The sequence below is a fragment of the Silurus meridionalis genome, chromosome 9 (genome assembly GCF_014805685.1).
Source record: "Silurus meridionalis isolate SWU-2019-XX chromosome 9, ASM1480568v1, whole genome shotgun sequence".
Classification (NCBI taxonomy): domain Eukaryota; kingdom Metazoa; phylum Chordata; class Actinopteri; order Siluriformes; family Siluridae; genus Silurus; species Silurus meridionalis.
This window is the reverse complement of record NC_060892.1, coordinates 196549-204580: the sequence shown is the minus strand read 5'-3', so window position 1 is coordinate 204580 and position 8032 is coordinate 196549. Positions and strand designations below refer to the sequence as shown.

The 8032-nt window shown below is 43.0% G+C and overlaps 1 long non-coding RNA gene across 1 annotated transcript; it reads left to right on the top strand.

Annotated features, from left to right (window-relative positions):
* The first annotated feature begins 6208 nt into the window (after positions 1-6208).
* Positions 6209-7295, top strand: LOC124391478. The gene is made up of 2 exons (XR_006926983.1): positions 6209-6418; positions 6590-7295. It is a non-coding gene; the product is annotated as an uncharacterized LOC124391478 (long non-coding RNA).
* Positions 7296-8032: the final 737 nt, after the last annotated feature.

Below are 8032 nucleotides of genomic sequence, written 5' to 3'. Positions count from 1 at the left end.
CACCCATGGACTGGTGCCGGTCCGCGACCTGGGGGTTGGGGACCACTGCTCTAGGCCTTCTAAGAATGAGAGCTTTCCTGAAGTGGACCTTATCTGTTCATCTCAGCCCATCGCGTGATCTTTGGCGCTATGTCACGGTGATGTGCACGTGCACAAGAGGCGCAGAGTTTTACGCTCATGGGACCACTGATCATGTTCCGGAAAGTGGTAACGACAGATGCCTCCTTAACAGGGTGGGGAGCCACACAGGAAGGTAGATCGGTGAATGGTGTGTGGCCAAACACACTTTACTCAGCCCATATAAACTTCTTTTTAAAACTCCCTACTGTGTGGAAGGCTCTGAGTCATTTCCTACCCCGCTTGTCATGTGCTGGTGCGCTGCGGCAGTACGACATCTGTATCACATAACAACCATCAAGGGGGATGCGCTTCTCCAAGCTTCATGCTATAGCTCACAAGCTGTTGGTATGGAGCAGACAGCATTTTCTGTCATTATGGGCGACTCACGTCCCCAGCATTCTGAACAGGGGCTTAGACCTTTTGTTGAGGGGGAACACGCTCTACGGAGAGTGGCGGGTCCCCCCCTCAGATAGTGGGGCTGCTGTGGAAGAGCTTCAGCCGCCTCGCATGAAAACGCCCACTGTCCATCTTGCCACGGAACGAGGATGTCCCCCTCGTTCAACAGTCCCCCTCATTTTAAACAGTGAGCTCTCACTTACTACTTTAGAAAGCAAATCTCCAGCAGTTTTCTGTGATGATTACACTAATTATAGGTTTATTACACTGAATAAAGGTTTATCAGTGTAGTTTTAGTGACCAAAATTATATTTCACTCATTTGCTTCATCACTTGTAAAGTAAATGAAGGTTATAATAGATGGAGACCACTCTGTGCAGCTTGGGACGGTTTCTCATTAACACCTTGGGTGGTTCCATGAAATTCCGGAGTAAGAACGGGTGCTTTGAGGATAGACTGGACTGTAATTAATGTCAACAGTCTCTTACACTGACTCAGGAATACAGTTCACTTCTGATCATCATCACTGTACCCCAACATTGTATATCTGCTTCAAATGGACATTCGGTGCAACCCAGATGAGGATGGGTTTCCTCTTGGGTCTGGTTCCTCTCAAGGTTTCTTCCTTATGCCATCTCGGGGAGTTTTTCCTTTACCACAGTTGCTCATCAGGGACAAACTTACTTACAAAGAACATATTTACTTTTAATCACCACATTATCTGTGTAAAGCTGCTTTGAGACAATGTTCATTGTTAAAAGCGCAATACAAATAAAATGAATTGAATTGAATTGAATGTAAATATTGCAGTGCACATCCAACTGATTTTTTAGGACAATCACATTCACTCTTCTTCTGCAGAGAAAAATCTTGGCTTGTGTTTAGATTCTCAGATGAAATAATTAACTAAAGTTATAAAGTGTATCTCACCAACTTTCTTTTCAAAGAATATCTGAGGGTTTGTGTTCTTTAAAGGAATGAGTTCAGATACTGACTGATTTGAACAAACATTAGTAAATCAGATTTTTTACGGACACTGGAAAAGTCCCCTAGAGGAGGATGTTAATGAACATGTAATTAACCCTAACCCAAACCCTAACCCTAGATTTCACTTCATTTGTTTTGATGGTCCATGATTGTGGACAGAAACAGTTAAAAGAACTGCCTGCTCTATTTACTGATATTATTATATTTATCATACTTATTTATGTTTATATGTGTTAACCTTTGTGTATAAAATGTGCTACAGTATTAAATTTGCCTTGTCTTTCCTTTTCTTTTCTTCACAAGATGGCAATTTTCTTCTTCTTCTTTTGGCTTCTCCCATTAGGGGGCTCCACAGCGGGTCATCCATCTCCATACCCCCCTGTCCTCTACATCTGCCTCTTTCAAACCAACTACCTGCATGTCTTCCTCACCACAACCATAAACCTCCTCCTTGATCTTCCTCTTTTCCTCCTTCCTGGTGTCTCCATCCTCAGCATTCTCCTACTGATATACCCCATGTCCCTCCTCTGCACATGTCCAAACCATCTGAATCTCACCTCCATCACCTTGTCTCAAAAACGTCCTACATGCGCTGTTCTTCTAATAAACTTGTTTCTAATCCTGTCCATCGTCGTCACACGCAATAAACATCTCAACATCTTCAGCTCTGCTACCTCCAGCTCCACCTCCTGTCTTTTACTCCATGCCACTGTTTTTAATCCATACAACATCTCAGATCTCACCACAGTCCTATAAACTTTCCCTTTCACTCTTACAGATACTCTTCTATCACAAATCACTCCTGTCACTCTTCTCCACCCACTCCACCCTGCCTGCACTCTTTTCTTCACTTCTATAACACACTCTCTAATACTCCTCCACCTTCTCCACCTCTTCTCCCTGCAACCGCACCCCTCCACTGCCCTCCCTCTGATTTACGCACATGTACTCTGTCTTACTCCTGCTGACTTTTATTCCTCTTCTCTCCAGCGTGTACCTCCACCTCTCCAGGATCTTCTCAACCTGCTACCTACTCTCACCACAAATCACAATATCATCTACAAACATCATCGTCCAGGGAGACTCCTGTCTGACCTCGTCCATCAACCTGTCTATCACCACTGCAAACAGGAAAGGGCTCAGGGCCGATCCTTAATGCAGTCCAACCTCTCCCTTGAACCAGTCTGTCGTTCCTACTGCACACTTCACTGCTATCACACTGTCCTCATACATGTCCTGCACCACCCTCACATACTTCTCTGACACACCAGACTTCCTCATACATTTACATTTACATTTGCGGCATTTATCAAACGCCCTTATCCAGAGCGACGTACAAAAGTGCTTTAAATCTCTAGTAATGAATACATCTACACTGGTACGCAAGATTACAAACTTAATATAAATATAACTCGAATTCTACAAATACCACAACTCCTCTCTCCACCCTGTCATGTTTTCTCTAAATCCACAAACACACAATGCAGCTCCTTCTGACCTTCTCTATACTTTTCCATCAACATTCTCAAAGCAAATAAGGCGTCTGTGGTGCTCTTCCTTAGCATGAAACCATACTGTTGCTCACAGATGGTCACCTCTTCTCTCAGCCTGGCTTCCACTACTCTTTCCCATAACTTCATGGTGTGACTGATCAACTTTATTCCCCTGTAGTTACTGCAGGTCTGCACATCTCCCTTATTCTTAAAGATCAGTACCAGCACACTCCTTCTCCATTCCTCAGGCATCTTCTCACCTTCCAAAATCCTGTTAAACAACCTGGTTAAAAACTCCAGTGCATCTCTCCTAAACATCTCCATGCTTCTACTGGTATATCATCTGGTCCAACCGACTTTCCACTTTTCATCCTCTTAATCACTGCTCCCACTTCCTCCTTACTAATCCTATCCACTTCCTGCTTAACCATCTCCACATCATCCAACCTTCTCTCTTTCTCTCTTATTTTCCTCATTCATCAGCTGCTCAAAATACTCCTGCCTACTTTACTCATCCCTTTCTCCTTTTTGCTCTCCTGCACTTCCTCATTCCACCAAAACGTCTCTTTGTCTTTCTTTCTATTTTCAGATGTCACATCAAGTACCTTTCTAGCTGTCTCTCTAATCTGCAGTAGTTCCACAATCATCCAGCACCTCTTTACCACCACCGAGCTCCTGTCTGAACTCTTCCTCCTTTAGTTTCCACCATGTTATTCTTCTTTCAGTCCTCACTCTCCTCCTCTTCTTGTTCGCCTCCTACAGACCACCATCCGATGCTGTCCATCTACACTGTCCCCTGCCAACACCTTACAGTCTCCAATCTCCTTCAGGTTGCATCTCCTACATAGAACATAATCCACCTGTGTGCACCTTCCTCCATTCTTATACGTCACCCTATGATCCTCCTTCTTCTTAAAATAAGTGTTCACCACTGCCATTTCCATCCTTTTAGCAAAATCTACCACCATCTGCCCTTCCACATTCCTCTCCTTAAAACCATACCTACCATCACCTCCTCATCACCTCTGTTCCCTTAACCTACATGCCCATTAAAGTCTAGAACTCCTAGGGTCACCTTCTACCACTTCATCCAACTCACTCCAGAATTTTTCCTTCTCCTCCATCTCACAACCCACTTGTGGAGCATAAGCACTGATGACATTTATTATCACCCCTTTAACGTTCACGTTCATCACCCTATCAGAAACTCTCTTCACCTCTGGGTGTTATTTAAACTTTAGATCCTTGAGCTCTCTCACCCCATTACCCCCAAATACCCACCCTACTCCCTCACTCCTATACCCCAATACCCCAATACCCACAAACCTCTCTATATAATCTAACATAATATTTCTTTTGGAAACACGGTGAGGATCATCAGCAGCAGTTCAGCGAGATTCTAAAAGTAATTAATGTAATTAATGTAATTAATTTTAATGCAATTAAAATAAACTAAAATAAATTAAAATATATTTTTTGTGTTCTAAACGTGGAGGGAAAAATCTTCTTCAGCATTGTCGCTCACAGGCTGGCAGGATACCTGCAAAGAAACAACTTGATTGACCAACCAAATGCAGAAAGCAGGCATCTCAGGCTTCTCAGGTTGTGAAGAACACGCTAGTGTCATCTGGCATCAGATCCAGGTCGCCAAAAAGGATGGAACAGATCACTTGGTGTTCCTGGATCTCGCAAAGGCTTTTGGCTCAGTCCCTCACAACCTCCTCTGGACAGCCTTTGACTACTTTAGAGTCCCAGCAACTCTCACAACCCTTGTCAAGGCCTACTTCAAGGACATCCAACTCTGTGTGACAACAGCAGAGTACACAACAGCTTGGCAAAACCTGTAGGAGGGACTTATGGCCGGCTGCACCATCTCCCCACTGGCCTTCACCCTGGCAATGGAGGTCATCATTTGAGCCTCTAGATGGACAGTTGGCAGACAGCAAATAAGACCTGGGCTGAGGCTGCCACCAGTCAGAGCCTACATGGATGACCTCACAACTCTCACCATGACCAAGGTTTGACCAAGGTCATGTTTAATGTCAGATGGTATCAGGTTTGGTTGTTCAGTTGAATAAATAATAGGATAAATAGACAAATAAAATCAGGAAATGAAGTTAAATGTTGGGGGAGGAGTTTTTGTGTGTGTGTGTGTGTGTGTGTGTGTGTGTGTGTGTGTGTGTGTGTGTGTGTGTGTGTGTGTGTGTGTGATTTAGTTCAGTTGTGGTGCAAAATTCAATTCTTACAGAACACAGAGCTTCTCCACACTACCACACAACCTCAAACATCTTCACCAACGTCCCCCACGCTCTTATACACATTACATCTACCAAAATCCTGGATTTCCTCAGTCTGGAGAAGAGTCTGATTGTGTAATAATCAGCATTTTGTGTCACTTGGTTCTTTCTGCTCAGGTATGTAGCCATTTTCTCTTACTCAAAAATAGAATTAATCAGTTGGCACATAAACCTGTTTCTTCTGATGTACTAAATCTAAGAATCTGTAACCTGGAGCAGTGAGTAAAAGTGTGAAAAACAGTTTCTCTCTGTGAACAGAACGGACCGTCCTGTAGAACGTCAGGGTTTAAAATACAAATAAAAGAGTTCACAGAGATGATGCAGTGTAAAATCCTCCACTGGAGGTCTGCAGCTTTTTTGGTTAACGGTGGTTTGTACAGTGTCTCCACTCTGGTTTAATATCATCATTAAAACCAAGAAAATTTCTCCTCCGGGGGTCCACCCTCCCACTCAGTTTATTCTTATTTTAAACTTTAACACAGGCCCTGTAGAGCAGCTTCTCCATCACTGTCCCAAAGTTCATCTCCCCTTTACCCCTGCACTCCAGGAGGGGGCGCTCACACCTGTCGAGGTCAGGAGCGATGTCCAGCTGGGGAAAGTGTTCCTCCTCTACAGGACCACTCTCACCGATTTTATAGTCCTTCAGCTGAACACGTTCCTCTGCTGTTAAAACTGCTTCACTCTTTCCCCATTTTATTTTCGCTGATGATAAAAACTTAAAGTCTTTTAAAACATCAGTTATAACATTTATATTCTTTTTACTGATGGCACACTGAAACATGTAGTGGTCTGAGATGCCTACTGGAAAAATAAGACAGTTTGTAAAAAAAGTCAGCTGATGCTTAAAACCATAAAATCTATCTAATCTCCGCAGGGAGGGCGTGTTGTTTATGGGTCAGAGGACCACCAGCCACTCCTCCCTCCAAGGCTCACACTCTCACCCAGCCTCTCCTGCTACTAATCACCGACACCTGTTCCCACTTTACTTGTCCCCTTTATAAGGTCCCTATTACCCTTTACTCACGGTTCTGATCTACCAGTTATGACCATAGATCACCTGGACTTCCTACCTCTCTGGTCCCCTATGCTTCCATGCTCCTGGCTATGCTTCTAAGGAAGCATTCAGTTAAGTTTACAATTTGCTCCAGTCACCTCTCTCATTTGTGTATGTTAAAACTAACTAAAGACATTCTGTATTACTACCGGTTTTCTGATGCTTGGTCTATCTGTGACACTATGCACTGGGTCCATATGTACTGTCTCAGTTTCTTATTTAAATTTCTCCAAATGTTACAGAGATTGTGGGCCTCCACCAACTCCCACAGACACTTACGGGAAGCTGTATGAGGTTCTGCATGATTTATGTATATATTTTCTGCTGTACAATTAAAATCACAATTATAAACAATGCTGCAGTTTAAAATGACATTATTAAGTTTGTGTAAAAAAATTAATTCTCTCCACTGCACTGGTGGCATGACGACTGTTTACGGGGGAACTCTGGAGCTTGACAGTGCCCCCTGTTGCTGTTGGAGGCACAATGGCGCCCTCTACGGAGGTCTGTAGTGGGATGACATCCACGGAGGATCTCTGGCGCTCGACGGCGCCCACTGTGGCCGTTTGTGGCACGACAGCACCCTCTATGGAGGTCTGGAGTGTGACGTCACCTTCATAGGAACTTTGAATCGCAGGGTCGCCTTCAGAAGGACCTTAGAGCATGGTGGCGCCTTAAGGGAGACATTGGAGAGCAACGGCACTTCCGGAGAGAATTCGTAGAACTACTGCGCTTTCGGGGAACCCCTTCATGGCCAGGCGGCGGTACAGCGTCCATTTCGTCGCCAGGCGGCAATACGACGTCCATTTCGTCGCCAGGTGGCGGTACGACTTCCTTTGCGTGGCCAAATTTTTTCTTTTTTTACTTTCATTTGTGTATGCTCACTATATAAACAAAACTTTGTATTTTTTTATTTTTTTTATTTAATAAAATATTCAGGGTGCGCCATCTGTCGCCTTTGTCTGCGTGATCTTCGTTTAGAAACAAGTCATCAAAAAGCGCTGAAACTCGGCCAATAGCTGACACACGGAAATAAAAAATATATCTTTAGACAGCTTAAAGTGTGTAGTTTTAGAATAAGTCAGTGAGATAAAAACTATTTTTCCATCAATATAAATCATCAATAAACCACAGAGGAAACACATTCTTTCTTGTAGTACTGTACTTCTCACTCAGATCCTGGCTCAGTGATCCACAGCTCATTATGCGACCCATTGTCTATAAAGCTGTCAGTCACAGCATGTCGACGCCTCTTCTCATATAACCTTTCAAAGTAGAAAGTGTCTTTTAAATTTTAAATCAATGTATTGTTTAATGTGAATGAGCAGGCAGGATGATTTTCACATGATTAAAAAAAAAAACCTTACATTAGAAGATTATTTCAGTGAGGTTTTTTTTTTTTTTTTGCTTTTTCAAAAACCACGCATAAACCTTATTTTGTCAAAAATACAAACACACACACATAAGCTATTTACATATTATGGTAGCCCAGTTTGTGCTGAATACAGTGTAATAAGACTTTTGTCAATAATATATTTAAAAGCAACTAAAAAGAACCAAATGTAAGAGCATGTCTAAATCTCTCAAGATGCCCAAAACACCCTCAGACTCCAGAGGGTTAAAACTCACAAGTAAAACAAAACAAAGCTAAAAAACTCAAGTAAAAAACGCCACACACTCTATTA